The sequence below is a fragment of the Xenopus laevis genome, chromosome 3S, assembly GCF_017654675.1.
Source record: "Xenopus laevis strain J_2021 chromosome 3S, Xenopus_laevis_v10.1, whole genome shotgun sequence".
In the NCBI taxonomy this organism is placed as follows: domain Eukaryota; kingdom Metazoa; phylum Chordata; class Amphibia; order Anura; family Pipidae; genus Xenopus; species Xenopus laevis.
Window position 1 is genome coordinate 73,576,979 of NC_054376.1, and position 27,435 is coordinate 73,604,413.

Genomic DNA, 27,435 nt, shown 5'->3' on the forward strand with positions numbered 1-27,435 from the left:
AATGATTCACGGTGCACACAAATAAACCATACATGTTAGGTCACAGCACAGAGATAATCACCAAATTAATCTGATGCAATTTGAGTGTAGGACTGGCCAGATATGGGAGGACTTTCACGTAGTTGGCCAGCTTAAATATATTGCAATATATGGACAAACGATCCCTGTTTTGTTTAAAGGGGAAGGCAATTTTTAGTAGCTGTATGCACAAAATGTCTCATTGTCAAATATATTGATAATGGGTTGTTTATTTTTATATATATATATATATATATACACACACACACACATACATATCACACACACACAAATATATATATATATATATATATATATATATATTTGATTCTTTAACCTAGCTTGATATAAAATGTGTATTTTTTACCCAATAAACCCAAAAAACATAATGTAAAGTTAAAAGAAGGCTGAACAAGTTAAAACGAGAATTAGGTAAACTATTTAGCCAACCCAAACAATCAACATGCCCCAGAAGTCACATACCAATAAAATTATATACAGACAAATACAACTTTTAGCAAATAAAATACCATACGTTTGTGTAAAGAGGTGAATAATAAAGCTTGCAATATTGTTCACATATACCAATCCATCATCACTACCCTCTCTGTTAGCCTCTCTGTTAGGTTAAAGGATAATCATTTTTAAAATGTCTCCTACCTTGCAATAGTTTTTATGATGCTGCCAAGCTCATCTGCTGAAGGGGGGTTACGACCACCAGGTGGAAAGACTAGATTAATTGGATCAAAAAGACGAGATAATGATTTGGATAAGTAAGCAGCTTCATAAGGTTGAAGTGAGTCTTTTAGCATCTTTTCTGGACTGCAACAAAAACATAATTATAAGAAAAGTTACTGTTGTGTCATTTGCAGTTTTTATTTCCTTGATCAGTTTTTTTATATTTAGCATAGAGAAACTGAAATAAAAAATAAACTTCATTAAAGACAAATATTATATCTAAATAAAAAGTTGCCTATCTCAATTCTTGATTAAAATTTGTATGATATAAATAAATATATGGAATGGAAATAATGAAAATGGTTTAAACTAACCATCAAATGTACAATCTGAACAAAACCGTAGTTATATCCTATCTACAGTTACTCTTAAAATGCGATTCTTTTCATTCAATCCTTCCCCTTTTTCAAAATCAGTTCTCACTTTAATTATTTGCCTTCTTCTTCTGACTCTTTTCAGGTTTCAAATTGACCCCATCTAAAAACAAATGTTCTGTAAGGGTACAAATGTATTGCTATTGCTACTTTACTCATCTTTCTATTCAGAGGCTCTTCCTATTCCTGTCTCTAATGAAAATAAATGCATGGTTGCTAGAGTAATTTGGAGGTGACAAGTAAATTTTGCATGGTGGTAATATTCTCTAAGGTTACTGCACCTGGTGCAAAACTTATAATTTTTATGGCAATACTCCGTTAGTAAAACCATTCCCTGAGAGCCAGAACCTATAACTGTATGCTCCTACTATACACCATGATTCTTATGCAATTATCCCTTTACATTAAAGCCTTATCATTCAACATAGAATTTCTGTAGTTTAAACAGACAATTTTATTTGCACCAATAATTTATTTCTAACAATTACAGGATATGTTGGTACAAAAGAAAATAATTACTTAAACAGACACCTTTCGGCTCAAACTTTTGCTGGACTCTTGAAGCAATAAAACAAAGGAGTCATATCTATTCTAAATATAAATTGTAAAACTACATACTCAGCATCTTGCTTCTTTGTCATAAAGATATCCTGTACATCATCTTCAGGTTGTTGCAGGTCCGGAATAAGATCCGAGTTCCCAATATTTGAAAATGAGCCTTGTAAATTCTGACTGTATTGTTAAAGACGCTTCCACAAATCATTGTACAGTCTTAGCAATTTAGGGTATTCCCCTTCAAAGGCCTGTTTCAGGAACATTGAGTCTATGGAATAAAACAGAGGCATCTTAAGTTACAGTCTCTACACATTAGATGGCAATTATTCAAAGTGGATTCTCTATGCTGTAGGTACTAAATTGGTAAAGCATATTATTAATAGTCACTTACAGATTTAAAGGAACCATGAAATCAAAATATGAAAGTGTTTTAAAGGAATGAAAATAGAATGTAGTGTTGCCTTACATTGCTAAAACTGATGTGTTTGCTTCAGAACCACAGCTATAGTTTATATAAACAAGCTGCTGTGTAGCCATGGGGCATCCATTCAAGCACAGGATACACAGCAGATAACAGATAAGTTCTGGAGAATCCCATTGTACACTAGAGAGCTTAACTGTGCCCTTTCTCCTTTTTCAGCTTTGAATGGCTGCCCTCATGGCTAAACTGCAGCTTGTTCATATAAACTATTGTAGAATTTCTGAAGCAAACACATAAGTTTTACCAGTGCAGCACAACAGTAAATTAGACTTTCATTACTTTAAAAGACTTTAATTTTTATGGTGTCACTGTTCCTTTAATTTCCTAAAATAAAAATAATTAATATTCAACGTGTCTCATAAGAATAAATTACAAGCAAAAGAGTATTCTTTTAATGACCTTCAATATTGCATGCATCCCAAGAAAACCACACCTTAAAAGAAACAAATTTTTTTTTATGAGTTAAACACAATTTTTACCAAAATATAACTTACAGTTTGTTGCTTTCTCAAACTGAGAGGAAAGGATCTGAGTAACAGAATTCCAAAATTTGTACAGGATATCTGAATGGCCATCCTGAAATTAAAAAAATAAACAGCCCAAACCCAAATTACGGAAAGATCCGTTATTGGGAAAACCCCAGGTCCCGAGCATTCTGGATAACAGGTCCCATACCTGTATTTCTTTCATTAGTTTTGCAGCAGCAGCAGCCATCCATTTCTATTTTGTTTTTGGTATTTGATGAGTGCTGGGCCACTAGCTGGAATAGGAGGTATATTTTACATTTATAATGGTAACAATGGAAACATAAGAAAAAGAGGAGGCAGAAAAAAATAAAAGACTTCATGTGGGAAGGTTAGAGTAAGGAGTAAGTTAACAATACGTTTCCTACAAAACAGTATTAAAGCACATTTACTAACAATTTAATTATAAAAGTTCTAAAAATTGTAAAGGTATTAAGCATAAAACCACAGAAGCCTTTAATGCCAAAATGCGCCTAGTAAAAGTTGTCATGATGCTGTAGAAGTCAATAGGATCCTATTTGGACCATTTTAAAACCAGAATTTGAGAGGTTTTTGGATCCTTCTTCTCTAGGAATTGTCTGAAAATCAGTGATTTTTAGAGGTTTTAGAGGTGTTCAGGTTTTTTTCTGATCATTCAGCGCTTTTTTTTACAATTGCACTTTTTTTTAATCTGAATTTTTAATAAATTCAATGACAATCGTAGTTTTAGCATTTAAGAGTTTAGTTGTGGTTTCAAAAACCTCAAAAATCACTAAAATCAGACTAAAAAGCCTCTACAACTCCAACCATTTCTCAGGAATTGACTCCAGACAATTGTCATCTTTTGTTCCCCACATTTTATGTTTGTCTAGAACTTAGGTAATTTTGATGCCATTCCCTGGAAAAAAGTGAAATCAGGGTTCTACTGTATTACAGGATGCTCCTGTAGAACCATCTTATTTTTCTTGAAATGCATCCAACTGAACCATAACTCTAAAAAAAATTCTCCCACGTTTAGGGTAGGACTACACGGACGTTTTTGGCGCAATCCAACGCACTGCGACAAAACGCCGCAACAAATTGAATGCGACAGAAATAAGGTAAGATAGAAATGTCGGATGAAGTTGCAGCGTTGAGCCGACATGACTGTCAGATGCAGACGCAGTGTGCAGCGTCTGCATCAGACAGATGTGTTGTGTCGGATCAACGATGCAACTTCATCCGACAATGCATTCACTTACATTATTTCCGTCGCATGCGATTTGTCGATTTGCTTTCAGTATATGGTGTGACCACCCTTGTGAAGCAATAACTGCAGCTAAAACAGTTGTGGTAACTGTTGATCAGTCTTGCACATTGACTCAAAGGAATCTTAGCCCATTCCTTTATTATATAACATAGTTATATAGTTACATAGTTGAGTTGGGCTGAAAAAAGACCAAAATTAACCCCTCCAAAAGAAACCCAGCACACATACTTACACACCCACTGAAACTATGTATACAGTACCAATATCTATATTAATTGTAGATTTTAGTACCAACTATGTAATAATTGGGGAAATACATCTCAATTAATAAAGTATTTTCCCTGAAACCTTTTGTGACTTCCTAAACTCACATGGGGTTTCTTGAATGACTTCTTGAGCTATCTTAAGTGAGCCCCTAACTGTCTATGCACTTCCTAGATTCAATTTACACTAGGGTAGCAGACTCCCAGTTGAGCCAAAAACATGGTATCAGCAGTCTAAAAATGCTAATATTTCAGAAACTTTTAATAGAAAATGAATGTAGATTGCAAAAGTAATTAAATTTTTAGATTTTGTTCAGTAGTTTCACTGTTTAGAATTTCAACAGAAATGTCATTGCTAGGGTCATATTTACCCTAGCAACCAAGCAATAATTTGAACAAGATTTGAAGACGAATAGGAGAGGGCCAGGAAAGAAAGAGCAGTATTAAAATGAAAAAAAAAACCTGTAGCTACACAGAGTAGTAGTTTTTGGTTATTGGGTTCAGTGATCCCTGTTGAAAGCTAAAAAGAGGCAGAAGAAGGCAAATAATTCAAAAACTCAGAAAAAAAAAAAAAGTAAGACAAGCTGAAAAGTTGCTATGGATAGGACATTCTAATATTCTAACTAATAAAAGATAACCCTGCTAACACAAATAATCCCAATTTCCAGTGGCATAACTATCATACAGCAGACACAAGGGACTGCAGGGGGCCACAATCTACAAACGACGAGCAGGCATGCAGCCAGTTTGGGGGGAGGGAGGAGAAAAAATTACTGCGTATTTCTAGTGCAATGCTCTCCGTTGCTATTTCATCAATGAAGCACACATGGGACACAGGGTCTCTCTTCTTGGTCAAGACTTTCTGAAGATGCTGGACCTAAAATACAGATTAACATTTTAAAGAAACATTTATACCTTTCAAATGTAAGCTGTTTACTTATACATCATTTCTGATGTACCTGCACACATGAAGCATAAATTTGGTCCATTAATTTCTCCATATTTGTCCATAGAGCAGCTCTGAAAGCAGCAGTGTTTCCTGGCGAAGGCATAGCAGTTCTTTCTGGTGCTCCTAAGAGACATTAATAGCTGAATTTAACGATTTATAATTAAGTAATACTCTGATCACAAAATTAGCATTTTAAAAAATGTCATGAAAGTTTGCACAGAAGATTAAATATATGGCATACATAATTGGTCTCCTGCTGCTACTCAATTGATCTCTTTCTACTGCCAGTTAGCCATCTCCTATCACTGTCATATTCCTTTAGACTCTGCTTTGCTATAGCTAAACCAGGTGGAGGAAACAGCCCACACTACTACTGAATCAACTCTACTATATTTCCTGTTTCTTCAAGCTAAAGGACTGACAGCCCCTAAGTGGAAGTCTGCTCAGCCCCCACCCCTCTTCCAGACAATGGACTAAATTGGTTGATACTTTTGTTCCCTTAGCTCCATTAACATATCTACACAGAGGTTGCCTTAAAAATTTAAAAAGTATGCATTATAATATAGGAAAGTCTTTTTATTTGTTACTATATTAATTGGATGTCATTGGATAGATACAGTTTGAAGATACAGTCATATGAAATAGTTTGGGAACTCCTCTCAGCCTGCATAATAATTTACTCCACTTTCCACAAAAAAAGATAACTGTGGTATGTCTTTCATTTCCCAGGAACATCGGAGTACTGGGGTGTTTTATGAACAAAGATTTTTAGTAAAGCAGTATTCAATTGTATGAAATTAAATCAAATGTGAAAAACTGGCTGTGCAAAAATGTGGGTACCCTTGTAATTTTGCTAATTTAAATGCATGTAACTGCTCAATACTGATTACTGGCAACACCAAATTGTTTGGATTAGCTTGTTAAGCCTTGAACTTCATAGGCAGATTTGTCAAATCACGAGAAAAGGTATTTAAGGTGGCCAATTGCAAGTTGTGCTTCTGTTTGACTCTCCTCTGAAGAGTGACAGCATGGGATCCTCAAAGCAACTCTCAAAATATCTGAAAACAAAGATTGTTCAGTATCATGGTTTAGGGGAAGGCTACAAAAAGCTATCTCAGAGGTTTAAACTGTCGGTTTCAACTGTAAAGAATGTAATCAGGAAATGGAAGGCCACAGGCACAGTTGCTGTAAAACCCAGGTCTGGCAGGCCAAGAAAAATACAGGAGCGGCATAGGTGGAGGATTGTTGTGAGAATGGTTACAGATAAGCCAAAGATCACCTCCTAAGACCTGCAATAACATCTTGTTGCAGATGGTGTATCTGTACATCTTTCTACAATTCAGCGCAATTTGCACAAAGAACATATGTATGGCAGGGTGATGAGAAAGAAGCCCTTTCAGCACTCATGCCACAGAGTCGCTTGTTGTTTGCAAAAGCTCGTTTAGACAGGTCACAGTCATTTTGGAACAAAGTGCTTTGGACTGATGAGACAAAAATTTAGTTATTTGGTCAAAACAAAAAGCACTTTGCATGGCAGATGAAGAACACTGCATTCCAAGAAAAACACCGGTTACCTGATGTCAAATTTGGTGGAGGTTCCCTCATGCTGTGGGGCTGTGTGTCTAGTTAAGGGACTGGGGCCCTTTTTACAGTCGAGGGTCGGATGAATTCAACCCAATATCAACAAATTCTTCAAGATAATGTTCAAGCATCAATCACAGGGGCAGATTTACTAAGCTCGAGTGAATAGTTCGAATGCAAAAATATTCGAATTTCGAAGTATTTTTTTGGGTACTTCGACCATCGAATTGATCAAATTCGATCAAATCGAAGTAAAAATCGTTCGACTATTCGACCATTCGATAATCGAAGTACTGTCTCTTTAAAAAAAATGTACTTCATGCTTCGCCACATTAAAGCTACCGAAGTGCAATGTGAGCCTATGGGGACCTTCCAGAGCACTTTTCTAAGTTTTTTTTGATCGAATAAAAATCATTTTATCGATCGCTTAAAATTGCTCGATCGAACAATTTTTATTCGATCGTTCCATTGAACCTTTTGCGCTAAGGGTTTGGATATTCTAACAAGACAATGACCCTAAACACATTTCGAAATCTACAAAGGCATTTATGCAGAGGGAGAAGTACAATATTCTGGAATGGCCGTCACAGTCCCCCGGAAATCTATGGGATGATTTTAAGCAGGCTGTCCATGCCCCGCAGCCATCAAATTTAACTGAACTGGAGAGATTGTGTATGGACGAATGATCAAAAAATACCGCCATCCAGAATCCAGACACTTATCAAAGGCTATAGGAGGCGTCTAGAGGATGTTACATTTGCAAAAGGAGGCTCAACTAAGTATTGATGTAATAATACACCAATCTAATTTTTTTATGATGCATATTTTCAGTTAATCCAATAAACTTTATGTCACTGCTGAAATACTACGGGTTCCCAAACTTTTTCATATGACTGTATGTGAAATCACTGAACTATAATGTGACCTGATTGCATTATCTTATAATAATTAGTCTCTTTGACTCTGATATAAAAAGCCAACTATTATAAGTTGTTTTTGTTCATTTTTTATCAGTTAGGAGTGAATGTAAAACCTGATAAATACATTGAAAGTCTGATCTTAGGTTAGGATGCAACGCAAGCTGTTTGCCCATTTTGCCACTCATGTGGTTAGCCAATTATTAATGATTGAATTGTTAGTCCCAGAAGACTAGAATAAGACCAGGTTGGCATCAAAAGTTTGATATAGTCATCATTTTATATTATTTCCAGGCCTATCCAATAGTTACCTGGTCATTTTCCATCCAAATATTAGTTGTGCAAGCCATCATTTTGGCTTAATACAAGGTTTCGTCTGGAATGGCCAAATGTGAGCAAATGCATATTGCTATATATGAAGGGTTTATCGTGATATGCTGCATATGAATTGCCTCTAGCCTGATTTTTTATGGGGGTAACATAAAATGCTGAGGAATGCAAGTCATAGTATCACAGATTTATGTAGTAAAGGGCACAGTTAAATACTGTATGCTATTAATTGAACTGCAGCTTGTATTTTAGATTTTATGTCCTAACAATGATAAGCTTTCATTCTGTGTTCTTTTAATGTTGCACCATTTGATCAAGATTAAAATTACTCACTCTAGAATAAGATGATAGAATGCTTCATTACGTAGGCTAATATAAGTTTTGCAAAACAATAGCTAAAAACCGCACACGATAAAACAATAATATATTATGTATTATCACATTTAAACATACATAATGATTAGCTGGAGAATTTCCAAACGCTCCAAAGTAAGCCATTTGTATTAATAATGCATAATTATAAATAACCACCAACTTTAAAGTTATATGACTGATATTGTAATATAGAATGCATTACAAAAGCAATCTAGCTCCCAAGAGCAATTGACAATGTTTCAAGATTATTTCTATTTAATTTTTCTAAACAATGCTTTATACATCAGGCATAGAAATATTATCTTACAGATTGCAAGTTGTAAGGATTCATACATTCACACCAACTACAGTAGCACATTAATAAAATATGTGCTCTTCTGCCCAGATTAGCACCTTACATTAACCACTCAACCCCCATGAGCTACACTCTGAGCAGGGACTGATACCACAAATATGTAATTAATATGTGTGTATTTTGGAATAAATCTGATCAAAAGGCGTACAGTTAACTAGCATAGTGTTCATCAGTGTTTATGACTGCCAAGGATTATGGAAGCACAACATTTAGTTTTGCTAGAAGCAAAGATTTCCTATCAAGAAAGCAGTAGATGTAAAGCACAATGTACTGAAGAATACCTAGGCTATATAATTAGATAGTGCTGTTGAATAGTTAAGCTCACAATGTGTGGGCAGATATTAGTTTCATTTCTTTGGTAGGGAAGAAGCTGTTAAAGATTACAGAGTTCTACTCTTACATTTTGCAGAGATCATGCCTATACAGAATCGGCAATACATCCCAGCATGAAACCCACTCAGCATAATTGTACATTTTCACTTGAAAGACTTCCAAAGAAAAATTGTTAAAAGGAAACCTCTTTTTCATCGAGGTTAGAAAACATAATTAAAATGTACAGGTTACAATATCTGATTATCAAAGTAAAATCTCAGCAAATCTCTATAAGAATGAAAATGTAATGCTATTGACTGAAAAAATGGAATAGCTGAAATGCTCTTTACACAAACACTGGATACAGTTTGTTAAATGTAGCAGAAACCTATAAGAAGTGTAGATATAAGAAACATGCCTGAACAATTTTTTTACATGAATAGTCCAACCATAACAATGTATCGTATTCAAATGTACCCTAATGTTTATTGTATAGCAATCAGGTACCTTGAGTAAAAGGTATGGATTGACATAAAATCCATACTAAAAATATCACTTTCCATTTTTAATTCATATTTATAATACTACTAGTACCTGTAGTACTACTTTTTCAGAATTCTTACATAACGCAGTAGCAATATATGAAAATGTACATAATATTAAGTAAAAAATAAACACTGGAAAACATACATTTTCGAAAAATCAAGCATAATGGACATTTTTTTAAGGGTTAGTTCACGATTTGGATAATTTTAGATACTATTTCAGTTAAATTTCTTTCTAATACACCAGATGTAATAACTTTATCAGTTGCTTGTATTTTTTTAATATTTTTTCTAAGATTGAAGCTTAAATTACATTTCTACCATAAAGTTTTCTAGGAACATCTCAATAATGGGTGGTTACTGGTTAATTGTTTACATTTTAACATTAATAAATATTACTTAATGGATTTCTTACCACCAGCAGATTCAACCAATACTGAGCATGTTCCCTGAACTTTATCAAGTTAACTGTGGATAACTGGTCATACTGTAAATGTATCATCTAGTTCAGACAGCCAGCAACTTCATTTTACTATGCTGTTAATAGGAAACATTAAAGGTAGGATTATGAAGTAAATTTATCCTAAATATAGTTGGTAAAAAAAAAATTTGTAAAGTTAGAAGCTCCAATATACCAAAAATCCATTGGTGGATGTCAGTCCCTAGACATTCCATAGAAAATAACCCAATTACTGCTTTAAATTAGGTTACTTTATTTTATAAAAATTAAACCACTAAAGCAAACCTTCACATTTTACTATTAATATGGTTAAAACATAATTAAAAAGTAACATAGTAAGTTAGGCTGCACAAAGACACACTTGTACATCAAGTTCAACATTTCATGTCTACATTTAAAACACGCCTAACTGCTAGTTAATCCAGAGTAAGGCAAAAAAAAAACCCATGTGAAGCCTCTCTAATTTGCCACAGAAGTGTGAAAATTCGTTCCCGACTCCAAGATAGCAATCAGACCAGACCCTGGATCAACATGTACTATGAGCTATCTTCCATAGGCCTGTATTCTCTCCCTTGCTAAAAAGCCATGCAACTGTTCTTAAAGCCATTCAAAGGGGAACTCCACAAAAAAACATAACGAGTTTTTTGAAAAGTAAACATCATTTCAGGCAACTTTGCAATATACGTCAATTAAAACTCTTCTGTACAATTCTGTAGATTTATAGCAGGTCAGCAGACAGTGGAGGGAGCAGTGGATGGGTGTGGAGAGGGGAAGGGTTTAGTTTTCATTTAAGTGGAACTGTGGAAGACAAACTGGAAGACCAAGAAAAGTCTGAAAGAGAACTGCTGGCATGCTGGTCAAAAGCAAACCCTTCTATAACTAAGAAGCAACAGAATGGTTTGGCCGACAAAGGATGTTAAAACCATTCCACAGTGCAGCTTTGCTTAAACAAACAAGAATTATCAGGAGGAAACCTTACCGGCAACCTCATTATAAACAACATCTGAGATATGCAAAATGGCCTCTAGACAAGCCAAAGTCCTTTTGGAACCAAATGTTCTGAACTGATGAAGTAAATATGTATCATGTACCACTGGCTGCTTTGGGTGTTGTGTAGCAGCATACTTCAAAGGTCACCATTAGTTACTTTTGAAAAGGGTATACAAACGTGCACATGTCACAAAAATGTTCACTAACTATGCATTATGATTTGCAAATTTGCACACAAATTCCTGCAGTTGTGCTACTTTCCTTTCCTTAATTTGGATCTTGATACCTTAAGACTACTAAATAATGCAATAATTTATTCTTCCAATAAATTACAATTACAATATATTGTTTAATTATTACAGAGAAAAGGAAACCATTTTTAAAATTTGGATTATTTGGATAAAATGGAGTCTATGGAAGATGGCCTCTCCATTAATCAGAGTTTTCTGGATAAAGGATCATATACCAGTATTATCATCCTATGCCTTACAGTTATGAACAACAACCTGTACATTCTATAAACTATAATAAAAAAAATCCTTTTTCTACATTGTTTTCCTTTGTCATATTCTAAATGAAAATGCTACAGAATTAACACCTGAAGTAGAGCAAAATGTTAATTAGCAATCATGTGTGAACTGAGTCATATCCAAACTACTTTTTTTTTTTATAATCTATATACACCTGCTCTTCATTTGTTTCTGTTAAACTAATTACAATTAATTTTACTAATCAACCCAAAAACACATACAGCCACAGAAGGATTTATCGTTTATAGCAGTGATCCCCAACCAGTGGTTCAAGAGCAGCATGTTGCTCACCAACCACATGGATGTTGTTCTCAGTGACCTCAGAGCAGGTTTTTATTTTTAAATTCCACAAAAAGTCCCCAGCATCCCAGCAACCAGAAAATAGATTTATTTTGGAGGCAGAATTCATTTTGTTTTTCTTATTATTATTGCCAACAAACATAGGGGGTTATTTACTAAAGTCTGATTTTTTTTATGGTCGGCGTTTCAAAGGGAGAAAAAAATTTCTAGAAGAAAAACATTGCATTTGCCGTGATTTATTAAACCCCAAGGTTGGAGTCAGAATAAAAAATACTCTAATTTAAAACCTGCCCATGTCATGTAGAAGTCAGTGGCAGATGTCCCTTTTATAATTGGAAGATATAATGATCTGCGTTGGGTTTTCAACAATAATCCAAATAATTAGTGGTTTTCAGGCGATACAGATTTTTTCAGGGTTTTATCAATTCTTCTCCCACACCAGATTTATTCTAGTTCATTTATTGATAAATAAGGTAAAAATGTGTGGACCCCAATTTCTGGTTAAGCACAGTGTGGGCCTAGGGCGGCAAATTATTAGGAGCGCACCCGGGCGCTTGCTGAGGAGCACTGGGGACGCGCAGCTCCCTAGTGCTCCGGCTTGTGCGCTCACGCAGGTAGTGGGCACTAGGACCACGCGGCCTAGGGGCGCCCGCAATCCAAATCTGGCCCTGAAAATGTGGATGGGAGTTTGGTTGAAGTGGTTTTAATAAAATAATGAGAAATTTTCAGATTTTAGTAACTAACCCCCCTAGTGTGGCACAAATCAAAAAGAAATATGGCAACAAAAATTCTGCAGCACGATAGGCACTTACCATATATGGCACTCAAAGGTTTAATTTAACAACTGAAGAACTGCACAACAAAACGTTAAATAATTATAAAACAATTTTAAAAAAGAATGACCAATTGCCAATTGTCTTAGAATATCACTGTCTACAGTATAAGTATAAGTATAAGTGTAACTTTAATTTTAAGGTGAACTGCTTAAATAAAAGTACCTTACTAAAGCCCTTTAAAAAGTAGTCCCGTTTGCAATGTGTACTTTTTAATCATGTGAGCAAGCACTGACCCTGTGCTCAACTGCAAGACTGAAGCAGCTCAGTGCATTTGAAAATCAAGGTGAATGCATATGCAGTGTAATTTACTGTTAAAGGTTACAGATAATGACAGCATACCACTGAGACTAATCACAGCAGACACAAATAATTGCTCTGTGTGCAATTCATATTACCCTCTTGAATAGTCCAGCATTGAAATGACAAATAATTCAAATATTATTGTGATGGTGCTGATATATGCACGTGTCATGCCATGAATGAATTCCCATTAGTGATAAAGTGACAAGTAATAAAAAATGTCCAGAGGGCAAGTAGAAAATTATTCATTGACAGTTATATGGTGCTTTAGAAAAATATACATTACATTTTAAATTTAGGGGCCAATTTATCAAGCTGTGTGAAATTATTTATGATGGAAAAATGTGTAAAAACGGATGTTACATTTATGGTGGGTTTATAAAACTGTATATGCTGCCTGATTACCATATTTAATGCAGCTATTTTATTTAAATATATATTTATGATATAACCCACTCAAGTCGATTGGAAATATTTTGGCGGCAAATTAATAAGGCTTTAGAAAAATATACATTACATTTTAAATTAAAGGGCCTATTTATCATACTGTGTGAAATTATTTATAATGCAAAAAAGTGTAAAAATCAATGTTAAATATATGGTGGATTTATAAAGCTGTATACGCTGCCTGATCATATTGTATGCACTATGTTATTCTTATATATATTTATAATGTAGATGGGAAAAATTTGGGTGGCAAATTAATGTGGTGAAAACTAGTTACAAAAAACTGGAGAATTTTTTGAACAGCCACTGCTTTTTATGCCGGATATTTACGCAGAAAAATTTTAAGCCAAAAATTATACACAGCTCATAAAACTTTTTTTTTTTTTTTACAAACACATATTACTATACAAGTTTGATGGAAGTTTTTTAGCATTTTTTTCTAGTCCTGATTCTAGTCTGAATCTAGTCTGACATCGCATTTTAATTTTCCTCTTGAATATATTTTGATTTTTTTTCTGTCAACCAATATTTAATAAAAATTAAAAAGCGATGTGTTAACTGATCAGTTTGATCAGTTACTGATAGTTTGAAGTAAGGTTTATTTCAGGTAAGTAGACTGCAGATGCTTGTAAAGTGTACACAAGAACTTAGAAAAAAATCTAAATTAAATGTAGTTATTTTAGCTTGAGACCACACAGGCAGTATGAGATATGAGTGTCTGGTTAAATATGAGGGATCTTCCCCAAATTAAAATTTGAAATGGTATTTAAAATTGTCACTATTGTGCATGATATTTCCACATTCATAAGCGGAGGGGAAAAAAACTACACAATCAAAACCCCATCCCTTGTATAAAATATTCCTTCATGGCAAAAAAAAAAATCTCCCTTAATGTGTCTGTTACCTTACCTGCTGAGAAGGACAGTATGAATTTTAACCAACAGAAGTATAATTAGATCAAACTTTCAGAACATAATTTGTTAATTACAAGAGAAGAGGTTTAAATCATCTGTCACATGCAGATGCTACAGCTCCCCTAAATAGATTATTAGAGATCTGCTAACGATCAACCGACAGGAGTGAAAATCACAAATGGAATTAATTATAATGTGACTTGGCACAAAATTTCGTTCCTAGCAAGAACATATCTCTGCAAGTGAAGGCAACTGTACATCCCATGTATTTCCCTCAATATTACACAAAACATAGATACTTTTAATTTACACTGAATAATACATCATAATAATCTATGTGAAGAATCATATCAGCATTTGATAACTGGAAGCAAATACACTTAAAAGGAAAACAGTCTACATTAAAGGAAAACTATACCCCAAAGTGCATACTTAAGCAACAGATAGTTTATTACATCATATTAAGGAATCTTACCAGACTGGATTATATATTTAAGTAAATATTGCCATTTTCGATCTTTTCCAGTGAGCCCCCAATTTATGATATTCTCTGTGCTGCCTCATAGATCACCTGACCAGAAATACTGCAGCTCTAACTGTAACAGGAAGAAGTGTGGAAGCAAAAGACAGAACTATGTCTGTTCATTTGTTCATGTGGCCTAACATATATGGTTTGTTTGGCTTGTTTGTGTGCACCATGAATCATAGGATCCCAAGGGGCTGCCCTTGGTTCTTAAAATGGCAATTTTTTATTTAGGATTACACAATGGCACATATTATTAAAAAACTATATTGTAAAAATGGTTTATTTACAAAACACAGGGTTTTACATATGAGCTGTTTTATATAATATTTTTTTATGGAGACCTACATTGTTCGGGGATATGGTTTTCCTTTAATAGGCCATTAGCAATCTGTCCAGTGCTGGTCCTAGTGGGTATTGCGCTTGTCTAGTTCCAAGTTTCATTTTACAATATAAAAGTCACTTCATACATTCAGTATGCATGGAGCTGTAGTTAAACATGATCATTACTTAGAACAATAAATAATATAGAGTTATCAGGAGCACAAAGTTTTCTCTGATACATTGTGTATTCATTCAGGGTAACAAGCTTTTGATGGAGAGCTGCTCGATGGCAGCAAGCACATACAAAGGAATATATGGCAACACACAATATGAAGGTGCAAGGCATAGAGTCAACTTTCATGGCTGCTTTATGACATAACCAAGCAACACATTTCACCTCAACAGGAAATTCTCAAGCATGTGACACAAGTGGGAGGCACCCTCACAATTAAATCTACAACAATTATTATGTGTGCATTCTGTATTGGTTCATAATACTAATTGTGGTTTCCTGATCTCACCTCATTATTTATAAAAACAACGCTAAAAACAATATTTTTGCCCCATCACCCTTTTTGACAACCTCCACGGTTTTCAATACAGAAGGCTTTTAACATTAGTTTATACTATCTAATAATGTACTTTAGTTATTAAAGGAGAACTATACCCCTGAACAATGTAGGTCTCTAAATATATATGGCATAAAACAGCTCAAATGTAAAACCCTGCTTCATGTGAATAAATAATTTTCATAATAATATACTGTTTTAGTAGTATGTGCCATTGGGTAATCCTAAATAGAAAATTGTCACCCCTGGGATTCTATGATTCTCGTTGTACACAAACAAATCATACATGTTAGGTCACATGAGCCAATTAACAGACAAAGTTTTGTCTTTTGCTTCCAAACTTCTTCTTGTTACATTTAGAGCTGTAGTATTTCTGATCAGGTGATCTCTGAGGCAGCACACAGAGCATTACAAAATGGCAGTTCAAGGTAAGAGGGAAATATTTACTTAAATATTAATTTCCAGTTTGGTACGATTCTTATATGCCACTTAATATGATGTAAACTATTTGTTTTCGTTTAAGCCCTGCTGCTATGCCTCTGATTTCTTACTTTTTACTTTTAGGCCTTGTGCACATGAAAGCAAGGAACCACTATTTAAATGGTCAGCCATATGTTATAGTTTTCTGCTTTTGCCACATAAAAATGCAGGGGAATAGATATCAATACTGCATGTAAAAAAACACACACTGTTATCACATGCAGGATTGCGCTCAACTGCCTTGGGTCAAGACCCATTGGAAACATGGGATCAGTTAAATGCATTGCTGTGCAAAAACAAAACAGAACCACATGGAATGAAAAACACCCAAATCACTGTGTGTAAGAAACCTTAAAAACATTAATATAAAATATTTTTGCAAATAAACATGAATTTTCAACCACCAGCATTCAATACTTGTCTAACTGGAACTACAACTCCAGTCATAACATGACAGATTTCTGGGAACTAATTATTTCAAGGCTGTATATTAATGACTAATATTTTATAATTTCTTACAAATGGAAATAAATTGTGTTTTAGAAAGCATTGTATTTGCAGTGTCAAAATGAAGTGAAAAAGAACAGGATTATTTCAGAATGAGTAAAACCTGTAATGGCAATCCCCAAGCATGTTAAAATCCCTGAAAATCCTCTTATGTCAAGAGAATGTAAAAATAATACTCATATAATCCTACTGATTCTATAGAGGGCTACTGTACAAATAGCACTGCTGCTAAGATGCATTTCCTATAGGATTACAAATAAAGAATTTTTTTTAAATTACATCAAAATGGAATTCAATGTCCCGCTAATTTACATACTGATCAGGTTTTTGTTTCACTATATGCAATGCATTTGCAATGATTAAGCAAATTAACAATGAACAGCCACCATAAATTTTTGACATAAGCAGGGCATGATCCAAGACTTCTGGGGTTACTTACTACCTATTTGTGATGGTAACCAGTTAGCTACCAAGAAAACAAAAAAGAGGAAAATGTAAAACCTGTATATAAAAACTTTATATCACAGTATTTTCCACTTTTTCCTACAAAAGTTGAGACCATATGTCCTAATAAAATATAGTTCAAGTGTTTTGAAAATACTGCTTATGTAAAACTATTACTCATGGGCCCTTATTGTAGGTATCGACTCTTAAATGTATATATGTAGCATTATAATGCTTTTCAGGATTCCAACTACAGAGGGATGTTAAAAAAAAAAACCACAACCACCTTATCAAATGAAAAAAAAAACCTAGTTTGAGCTGCTGAACATTTTGCCATTTAGTCCTGGTCATTACTAGCTGTCGCATACCCCCTTTCATCATTTGCTCAATGAATAGGGCTTGTGCTGAACATACTTTTTTGCCTGTTTTAATAAAATATATATATATATATATATATATATATATATATATATATATATATATATCTTGATAAAGGTCCCAGACGTGGACCGAAACGTCGATTAAATAAAGAAAGTAAATTTTGAAAGAATTGTATAGGTGTGTGTGTGTGTGTATGTATGTATGTATGTATGTATGTATGTATGTATGTATGTATGTATGTATGTATGTATATATATATATATATATATATATATATATATATATATATATATATATATATATATATATATATATATATATATATATACACATACATACATATATACATACATACACACACACACACACACACCTATACAATTCTAAAATACAATCTAAAGTACAATCTAAAATACAATTCTAAAATACAATCTAAAGTCACACTCTACTTCCTGATCCTGACAATCAAGCAAATCAGAAGTCCACTAATAGGCTCCTATATGGACCTATGATCTAGGCCTGGGAGCTCACCATTTTGGATTGTGTTAGTGACGTGTGCATGCTTCAGGGGTTATTTACTAAGCTCCGAATACCAGAAATTCTCTGAAATCTGAAAAAAACTTGATTTTTTGTGTTATAATAGGCTTTTAAAAAAATCTAATTTTTCGGAATTTATTAAACCCCGAGGGCTAAAAAGTCCATATATAAAAACACGGCATCTCAAACCTGTCGAGGTTGCATAAAAGTCAATGGGAACAGTCCCATTGATTTTTGGTTGTGTCGGGGGTTTTTGGGGAAAATTCACAAAAAAATCGTGAAAATTGGAGTTTTTCCCGCAAATTTCGGGAAAATTTAATAATAAATAAGCAGCTTAGATCGGAGTTTGTAGCAGCCTATATTGAGATAAATTCGGACCTTGATAAATAACCCCCTTAGTGTGATCCAGGCAGCAGAACATTAGGTTTGTCTGTCATATTACCTGATGCTACAGAGGTGATTATTAAATTCCAATGCTAATTGCGCTGGTTTCTCAGCTGCCATGTAATAAGAATCTGGATTAATCACTAATTAGTCTTTTATTGTGCCATTTATTAATGATATACTATACTGTGCGTTGGTCCTTAAAGGAGAAGCAAACCCTAAAGTTAAAAAACCCCAACCTCCCTACTCTACATAGACCACCCTCTCTCCTCTCACCCCGGGAGACCCGAAGACTACCGAATCGGCTGAAGATGGCGTCCGTAAACTCCGCTGGACAGAATCTGCACCGAGGGGTAAGTAAAGACTTAGGGGCATTTGCCTGGGGTAGCTGCTAGGCTGGGGGGGGGGAGAAAGGTCTATGTAGGGTGGGGGGGTTAACTTTAGGGTTTGCTTCTCCTTTCAGTTCAGATAACTAACAGTAGCACAGATCATATGCAGAGAATGAGCAGAAAAGAAGATGGGGAGTTACAGGGGCAGATCTTCAATGCTAAAGGGCTGTAGTTGCCTTGGGCTGGTACAGAAGAACAAAACTTAATGTGTAGCTTTTCTCCACTACTTGTTTGTTAAGCTTTGGTTCTCCTTAGTCTCTAAACAAATTTGGGATATACACAGGGATTCTTACATTTACTGCTATTGACTTGTCATTCACATCTATTGTGGATACCACAGATCATCCACTAATTCTAAGGTATATAGGTAACATGAACAATGTAACACTTAAAAGGGGTCTAAACTCAGAAAGTGGATTGATGTAAACTTACACAAAGTGAGTATATGAGTATTTTTCAATGTACATTCATGTCCTCAGTGTCTGTCAGAAACAACCCTAGGGTTAAACTGACTATAAATAAAAGTACATAGAAAAAAATGTTTACAATCGTGGTGAGAAAAAAAGCTCAAGTTGATCTATGCAATATTTGAGAATGGTATGGCACACTTGCTGAAACCATGAGAATTATATAAAATGTGATAATCAATACTATTATAGACTAGTTTTTATACACTGGTAGTTGGGAAAAGGAATACAGAGAGAGGTGAGTTTGTTTTTGGGAAGGAAATCTTTGTTTCTTGGTTTCTAATGAAGCTTGCCCATTCTAGGTTCCAACCAGTTCTTGTAACAGATTTCACACTGTCATTTTCCAAAGGACGCCAGAGGGGCTGCCTGCCACTGACCAAGTGTTTACTTTGTGGCTATTGAAGCCTTGGGCAAATTGTGGTGGTCATACAGGCAACAATGACTAAACCTAGATAAGATGCATGTGGTTATAGTGTCATTGGGAAGCACTAAGCTGGAAATAAAAGGCATAAGCAAACAGTGTTCTCAGGATAGTAAAGTTATCAGAGGAACTGGGGTCAGAAAATGGCAAACATTACTGTAAGTAAAGCTTTAAGGGAAAATACAGTTGTGTGTATTTAAAATCCTTGAGAAGGGTAAAAAATAATTTTTATTCTTCCATTTTATAGTTATGTTTCAACCATGAGTCATGGGCATGATAACAGATGGTAAGCAGAAAATAAGAAAATGAAATACTGGAAGCAATAGGAAACAGAAGCTGTTTTTAAGTCACAGATAAAATAAAGACAATATATAAGCATATGTGCAGCAAAATTGGAACTCAGAAACCCAGAGAACAGAATACATCTAAGGCCACCAGCTCTGTATTAAGTTATCCATAGCTAGCTGATTAGCCTATAGATGTTCTAAAACGTAACGCATTTTATATCAAGTTATATAAATTATATATATTGCTAGGATCTGCATTACTCTAGCAACTATGCACTGATTTGAATACGAGACTGGAATATTAACAGGGGAAGGCCTGAATAGAAAGATGATTACTAATAAGTAGCAATACCAATATTTGTAGCTTTACAAAGCATTTGTTTTTTTAGATGGGGTCAGTGACCCACATCTGAAAGCTGGAAAGATTCAGAAGAAGGCAAATAATTGAAAAAAAAAAAAAACTATGAAAAATAACTAATTAAGATCAACTGAAAAGTTGCTTAGAACTGGCCATTTTATAACATTTCAAAAATACCTTAAATGTGATCTAATCCTTTAAGTTCTGTGACGAAAAAACTTCTATTGGTAACCATCTCAAAAAACTAATTCACCCTCCTTCCCCAATATCCATTGATGGTGAATTCCAAATCTTGTCCGACATTCAACAAAAGCATTTGTCTGCTGAAGCACAGAGGTATAAATGATTCCTAACGAAATTGCTAAACTGACCTTGATGCTTTTTAAAAGGGACAATATATCCACTAATGGAATCATACTCAGTACAAACAAGTGGGCTTGTATTTTCCATTATATGGAACTAGAATGTAACCGCTTTAAATCAAATATCCAAGAATGTAACACTACCTTCCAAAATAAAAGCAATTTGGTGAATGTTTGGTGTAATGATAGCACCATACTTTCTATTCTAACATAAGTTTTACTTTTGCAGCTGCAACTAGAAAAGTGACAAATTAATATGAAGTGTTAATATGAAGAGTTTCCTGCATTTGCTGCTATAACAACGTTTACTCTTTTGGGAAGACTTTCCACTAGATTTGCTTGAAATTCAGCTATAATGGCAGAAGTGATGTTGGGCAATCAGGTTTGGCTCTTGGCCAACATCCCTAATCATTCCACAGGTTTTCAGTTGAGTTGAGGTCAGGGCTCTGTACAAGTTTAATGTTCCTGTTTTAGGTGTTTCAGTCTGGCAGATCAGTAATCCAGGTTCAGATTCGGATCTTTTACAATTTACTACATTGGTTGATACATTTCGCAGCTGCATCTGTGGAATATTTATTATTTAATAACTAATTCATGCACACATATTATAACTAAACTCTGATTATAAGTATATAATTTACAGGATATACAATGTTTTTGTGCACTATATATAGATAGTTAGGTTTTAGGTTCTAAACTGTTTTGTGCAGGGCACTCTACCTCTTGTATTGGTAACTAAATAATTTTATATGTTTTTTTGTATTGTATATGCCTATTGATTGTACAACTGTGTGAAACAAGTTTGAGTTTTAAAAATACATTAATATTGATAATGATAACAATATACACACACACATTCAAGACAACATATAAAAACAGAAATGAGATGGAAAAGGATCAAAAGATGAAGAGGAGGATATATGTGTAAAATCAACTGACAAAAAACCCTTAATAAAAGTACATGAAATCATGGAGTAAGGAGTAAGGGTATCTGAATGCAGAATATATACCGTAAGCAGGAGCTTATTGAGAGGCAGTTGTGTAAAACAGCTAAAAAAGCAGCAGAAATAATGAAAATCATTTAAAAATATAAGCATAATTTAACTCTCATAAATATATGAAAATACAAAGTTCCTGTAAGGTTACAAAATAGTTTCCTAAATGTTGCACTAAATCAGGCATTTTCAGACAGATGGCATCATCTTTAAAATTGGTATTAAGTTGCTAGGCAATAAGAAACTTGCAAGCAAGAGTAAGCAAGAGAAAAAATGTGAAAATCTCATATGATTCTGCTTGCAATCTAGAGGTAAATATAATTTACTGTCAGACATTTAAACAGTACTTTAAAACAAAAATATTTAAATACAATCCCTTTGAATGTAGCAAATGATTAGAACTGTTTTGTTTTTTTAGCTTTAAAAAACAAAAACAAAAAAACTTCATATAAGATTGGCATTATTCTGCTGTAGATCTATTTTATTGAACGCAACCAACTGAAAACATGAACTGAAAAAGCCATGCTAACATATACCGGTATTCACTGAGAAAGAGGTATTTTATTAGTGTTAGACTGGATCTGCTAGAAACCACCTGAGAAGCGGACACTCTCCCAAACATTTTATATATACAGTCATATGAAAAAGTTTGGGAACCCCTCTTACTTCTTTGAAGTTTTGTTTATTATTGGCTGAGCTTTAAAAGTAGCAACTTCCTTTTAATATATAACATGCCTTATGGAAACAGTAGTATTTCAGCAGTGACATAAAGTTTATTGGATTAACAGAAAATATACAATATGCATCATAACAAAATTAGAAGGGTGCATACATTTGGGCACCCCAACAGAGATATTACATCAATACTTAGTTGAGCCTCCTTTTGCAAATGTAACAGCCTCTAGACGCCTCCTATAGCCTTTGATAAGTGTCTGGATTCTGGATGGCGGTATTTTTGACCCTTCGTCCATACAAAATCTCTCCAGTTCAGTTAAATTTGATGGCTGCCGAGCATGGACAGCCTGGTTCAAATCATCCCATACATTTTCGATGAAATTCAAGTCGGGGACTGTGACAGCCATTCCAGAATATTGTACTTCTCCCTCTGCATAAATGTCTTTGTAGATTTCGAAGTGTGTTTAGGGTCATTGTCTTGTTGGAATATTCAACCCCTGCGCGACTTTAACTTTGTGACTGATGCTTGAACATTATCCTGAAGAATTTGTTGATACTGGGTTGAATTAATCCGACCCTCGACTTTAACAAGGGCCAAAGTCCCTGAACTAGCCACACAGCCCCACAGCATGAGGGAACCTCCACCAAATTTGACAGTAGGTAGCAGGTGTTTTTCTTGGAATGTGGTGTTCTTCTTCCGCCATGCAAAGCGCTTTTTGTTATGACCAAATAACTCAATTTTTGTCTCATCAGTCCAAAGCACGTTGTTCCAAAATGACTGTGGCTTGTCTAAATGAGCTTTTACATTCAACAAGCGACTGTTTGTGGCATGAATGCAGAAAGGGCTTCTTTCTCATCCCCTTAACCATGATACTGAATAATCTTTGTTTTCAGATCTTTTGTGAGTTGCTTTGAGGACCCCATGCTGTCACATTGAATTATTCATACTATTCGCACTTTAGGTAAATGTGTATTCAGTGCCTTGGGTTTCTCAGTTAATGGTCATATGCTTTTACAAAGAATGGAGTGTAAGGTACTGTACCTAAAATACCTGACAGAGATGAAAAATTTTCATCATTTTGAAAGTAAGACACCAATATTAATGATTCCTCTCTAAAAATAGATCTGCAGGCATAATAAGGTCACTTGAGACACATTAAAAAAAAACAAATGTAAAGCTTTTAAACCCTCCTAGACAACAGCGGTTACCTGGTGCAAGATGAATTAAGTTACAAGAACACTTGCGGATGAGCGGAATAAGTTATGTTGGAAACTCAGAAACTAACAGTTTCAATGAAAATAAAAATGAATGTACATATAGAGACAGATTTCAAGAGTCGAATTTCGAGTTCATGGGAGTTTTTTTTTTTTTAGAAAGGCTATAGTGTTTTGTATATGTGTATGTATATGTATATCTACAGTATATATATATATATATATATATATATATATATATATATATCTATATATCTATATATATCTATCTATCTATATATATCTATCTATATATATATCTATATATATATATATATATCTATATCTACAGTATCTCTCTCTATCTCTCTCTATCTCTCTCTATCTCTCTCTATCTCTCTCTATCTCTCTCTATCTCTCTCTATCGATAGATATCGATAGATATCGATAGATATCGATAGATATCGATAGATATCGATAGATATCGATAGATATCGATAGATATGGATAGATATGGATAGATATGGATAGATATGGATAGATATCGATAGATATCGATAGATATCGATAGATATCGATAGATATCGATAGATATCGATAGATATCGATAGATAGAGATAGATAGAGATAGATAGAGATAGATAGAGATAGATAGAGATAGATAGAGATAGATAGAGATAGATAGAGATAGATAGAGATAGATATATATATATATATATATATCTATATATATCTATATCTATATTATTTTTCAAACTTGTGCATCCAACGTTTCGACCCACATTAGGGCCTTTATCAAGGACCTAATGTGGGTCGAAACGTTGGATGCACAAGTTTGAAAAATAGAGACATTTTTGGTTCACTAACCAAGAAGTGCGGGTCCTCTTGAGCGTTACATAAATACTTTGACCCTGCACCCAAAAAGAGCAAACAGATTTTTTTATATTAAATTTTGAAATCTGACATGGGGCTAGACATATTGTCAATTTCCCAGCTGCCCCAAGTCATGTGACTTGTGCTCTGATAAACTTCAATCACCGTTTTCTGCAAGTCGGAGTGATATCACCCCCTCCCTTTTCCCCCCCAGCAATCAAACAAAAGAACAATGGGAAGGTAACCAGATAACAGCTCCCTAACACAAGATAACAGCTGCCTGGTAGATCTGAGAACAACACTCAATAGTAAAAATCCATGTCTTACTGAGACGCATTCATTTACATTGAGAAGGAAAAACAGCAGCCTGCCAGAAAGTATTTCTCTCCTAAAGTGCAGGCACAAGTCACATGACCAGGGGCAGCTGGGAAATTGACAAAATGTCTAGCCCCATGTCAGATTTCAAAATTGAATATAAAAAAATCTGTTTGCTCTTTTGAGAAATGGATTTCAGTTATTTTTTTACTTTGAATTTTTTTTTTACTACAACAACTTTAGCATGCCTTTTAACATTTACAGATTAAAGGCAACTTCAAAATTTCCTGTGATGCCCTGTGTTCTATAAAAAAGAAAAAGTTCATATATCTATTCAACTGTCATGAGGACATTATTTATTCCATTGGCATTTAAGGATAAGATCAACATTAAAAATGTGAATTTTAGAATAATCTACAATTTATTTGCAATTTTGTAAAAGATGGCTTTAAAGGGCACCCGTCACCCCAAAAAAATATTCATAATCCTATTTTATCACATCAGTTAAGTAAAAAGAACTTTAATTACACTATATAAATTATTTGAATCTTGTTTCCTCCAGTCTGGGAATTCATAATTACAGCAAGCAGGCAGGAGCCATTTTGTGGACACTTATTAAGACAAGCCTTGCATCAGCTCGGAATCTTGTTAGTGCACCAGAATGGGAAACCTGATGTCCATCCCCATGCCCTGGCATCACAATTAAACGGTGAAGAGAACTGGGGAATGTGGGGATGAATGATTTCTAGGAAGTGCTGAATGGAAAGTGAAAGTAATTGTCTGCCCCGCCTCTATGCCCAGGGCATAGAGGTGGTGCACACACTATTTGATTGACAGCTGAGATGTTTAAATGAGCTTACAACAGCTATGAATGCTTTAATAAAAAATAGAAATTGGATTTCATGTTTAATTTGAAAAGGACTTTTATTATAGAGCTTTTTGTGTCTGGGTGACAGGTCCACTTTAAGTTTGTATAACAAATTAGAGGAAGCAATATCAGTTTTTATAGTTTGAGCAGTCTGACAAAAATCTGGAATTAAAAAAAATTATTTGTCTGCATTTATGAATGAATATATTTCCTTCTGTCCTCTGCTGATGGGCAAAGACTGTGAAAGTTTGTTCCATCTTTGGGACAATATTAGTATGGTATAAAGCAGGTGATGTCAAGATGTCTGGATAGTGTCCATATACAAATAAACCTATGATAATAATCAATGATTCGGTAAAGCTGAGACAACAAAGAGGTTGAAGTAGATATAGTGGTTTAATCCTCAAAGTTTACACCACGGCAAAAACTAACATATCAACATGACGCAAGGTGGATCATCCTGCATCAGCAAAGTATTGCTCAAGCAAAAAGTTTGCACCAAACAAATGTTTTAGGGTATTCCATCTTCTGCAGAAGCACAAAAACTGGCATGGTTAAGGGCAGGAAACACAGTGGTGAGCTATGGAAGCCATGTGCAGCAGATAAAAAATGCATCAATCTTACTTCCAAAACCATCCACCAAAATCTGAAGATGTTAGCTCAAGACTGGCATAAACCACTGGGACTCGGGTATATCATCTATAGTCTGGAGAACTCTTATCAGAAGTAGTTTTTAATTTAGAGCTGAAATTAGAAATGCCATTACTTCAAGATGACAACAAAGCTAAGCAACTCAGCTATGCACCACACAGCAGGACTGGGTGAAATAATAATTTACCACCACTCTTTGTAATCTATTCTTCTCTATCAAAGTACTGTATAAATATTGTGTTCCATGCCAAATCAGTAACCTTCTGTATAGTACTGTATCAAACACTAAGTGGATCACATCCATTTGCCACTGGATGTGTACTGATGTGGCATTTCTAACCAATGTTCAATACTGAATTCTCCACAAATAATTTAGCAGAATACCATATGCAACCCAAAATGAATACTTACATTTTAAAGCTTCTGGGAAAAAATTATATCTGTGAAAACAATGTTTTATTGTTTAGTAATTTATATCTTTAATATAACAAATCTGTAAAGCCACATGAAATTAAAGGAAAACTATACCAACCGAACAATATAGGTGTCTATAATAATATATTGCATAAAACAGCTCATATGTAAAACCCTGTTTATGTAAATAAACAATTTTCATAATAATATAATTTTTTAGTAGTATGTGCCATTGGGTAATCATAAATAGAAAATTGCCATTTATTAAAAAAATTAGGGCCACCCCCTGGGATTCACACACACAAACAAACCAAACAGACCATACATGTTAGTTCACATGAGCCAATTAACAGATATAGAGTTCTGTCTTTTGCTTCCACACTTCTTTCTTTTACAGTTAGAGCTGAAGTATTTCTGGTCAGGTGATCTCTGAGGCAGCACAGAGACCATCACAAAATGGTGGTTCAAGGCTCGAGATGTAAAAGGGTAATATTTACAAAGTTTTGAGATGTTTAATTCCAAGCCAAATTCTATACTCTCCCCATCTTTATTTTCTAGAGAATGTAAGAAAACATATTTTGCTCTTAATAAATATATTAACAGTTATACTCATATGTTTTAGTTTGACACACCCAGAGCAAAATTAAAAAAAAACCTTTTGTGGGCATTTCTAAAGCAAATACTATAATGAACTA

At 34.4% G+C, this 27,435-nt stretch overlaps 1 pseudogene; it reads right to left on the reverse strand.

Annotated features, from left to right (window-relative positions):
- LOC108712348 overlaps positions 1-27,435 on the reverse strand; it is a 115,723-nt pseudogene that overhangs the window by 38,870 nt on the left and 49,418 nt on the right.